The 1,940-nt window shown below is 40.4% G+C and overlaps 1 non-coding gene across 1 annotated transcript; it reads left to right on the forward strand.

Annotated features, from left to right (window-relative positions):
* Window positions 1–1,348: 1,348 nt before the first annotated feature.
* LOC145398842 (5S ribosomal RNA) lies at window positions 1,349–1,467 on the forward strand. Its single transcript, XR_013897181.1, has one exon. It is a non-coding gene; the product is annotated as a 5S ribosomal RNA (ribosomal RNA).
* Window positions 1,468–1,940: the final 473 nt, after the last annotated feature.

Raw genomic sequence — 1,940 nt, forward strand, 5'->3', positions numbered from 1 at the left:
TTTTTTACTTTCAGTCCTCTCATATTACCTTTTTAATCTTTGTCTTATACTCAACCATTGCTTTTTTTTTTTTTCTGCTTTGATTTATTTCTGCTTGATGTGTGTTGCCCATCCCCTCTGTTCATAGTTTATAATGTTCCAGTTTTTTTTTTGGTTTAGCTCAGTCATTTTCTATATTCCATGTTTTATTTCATGATCAGAATTGGCTCTTTTTGAGAGAGTTACCCTATTTTAAAGGGCATGTGGAGTTATGTGGAGAGACAACTGACATAGATGAGGGAGGGAAGGAGTGTGGTGATGATGTTAGTGTTCAAAAGCATTACAAGAAGTACAGTACCTTTAGATAGTCTGGCCATGATGAGAGAGTGGAGAATGAGAGACTGACCAGGAGAGTTTATGGGAGTGAGGTGGAGGAGAGAAGGGGATGGGGGAGACTGAGGATGGGGTGGAGGGATAGGGTGGAGAGGCATATGAGGGAGGGGTGTGAGTTGAAGAGGGGCATCCTGGTGGTGGGTGACAGGGTAACATGTAGGCAATTAGGAGAAAGAGGTTGATTAGGAGTGTGAAAGTGAGGTGGAGGGAGGGAAGGGATAGACTGGAGATGAAATGGAAGGATGAGATGGTGAGGTTTGTGAGGGAGGGAGTTTAGTTCGGAGAGAGGGCAGCCTGATGGATGACAGGGTAGCATGGAGGTGATTCATTTGTGGCCACCCCTTGCAGGCTTAAGGCATCTGGCTATAGGTAGTTAAATAGGTTTTCTCTTTGTACCACAGTACAGTATAAGCGTTTTTGTCTTAATTTTCATTTTTTTTTTTTTTTTTTTTTTTTTTTTTTTTTACATTGCCTTTTTCATTGCTTTGCACATTGCTTGCTCAGTCCTTTGTTTTATTAGTGTTATTCTCTTAGAGTTTACTTCCTTGTCTTGATTTATTTCTGTTTTTACAATCCACTTATTGGATCTAGCGTTTTACTCAGTTTTCTTTGAGCCATAAAAGTAGTTATTAATTCATGGTTATACAAAGCTTTTAGCTTTATTTCCATCAATATACACTGAATTGAAATTCTGACAAAACATTTATGAGAGCCCGCCTCTGCCAGTCTGGCCTTGCTGGCTTCCTGATTGTTCTTTTCTTGGTTATGTCTCGTAGTTCAGTGGCAGATAGAGACAGTTCTGTGGTTCTGTGATTTTTTCATATGATACCACTTAATTGTGAATAACATCATATTCAAATGCTTCTCTGTTGTTACAATGTAGCATTCAGAAGGAGAGATAGCAAGTTTTCCCTTAAGTTATATTGAGAAATGTATGGTGCCTTATAGTGAGAGTTGGTGCTGCCATATTATGGTTATTAACGGCCATACCACGTTGAGTACACCGCTTCCCGTCCGATCAGCGAAGTTAAGCAACGTTGGGTCTGGTTAGTACTTGGATGGGTGACCGCCTGGGAACACCAGATGCTGTTGGCATCCCTACATGTCAAGTGGGGTTGGTGGAGGATTAGTGCCCCTCCCTGTAAAACAATTAACTCTAAGCCATTGGCCACCCCGTCTGGGATACATGGCGTCTGGCAATGAATGAATGAATGAATATTTTTAAATGTGTCTGTGGGCATATACTTTATCTGAAATGCTCCACAGACCATGTCACCACCAGTGTCTCTTTGGAGCCAGGGTGCAAGTATTAGTGGATTCTTTTAGCTTGTTACTGAATACTGTTTTATATAAGTTCGTTACTTGTGTGTTGCTTGAAACTTTATTGATACTTTGCATTTCTGATCAATGTTTTCTCCCTCAGTGGGATATCTTTGTCCTTTTATTATATCCGGATGATTTTATTCAGCTTTGGGAAGACCTCTTGTGGTGTTAAGCTGCCAGCATATGGTATTTAACCCCTACAAGTGGAAAAGTCTTTTGTAACAGGGGCAACTTTTCTGTTAATG

This window comes from Coenobita brevimanus, chromosome 46 (genome assembly GCF_032717465.1).
Source record: "Coenobita brevimanus isolate Jiangsu-jjx chromosome 46, ASM3271746v2, whole genome shotgun sequence".
In the NCBI taxonomy this organism is placed as follows: domain Eukaryota; kingdom Metazoa; phylum Arthropoda; class Malacostraca; order Decapoda; family Coenobitidae; genus Coenobita; species Coenobita brevimanus.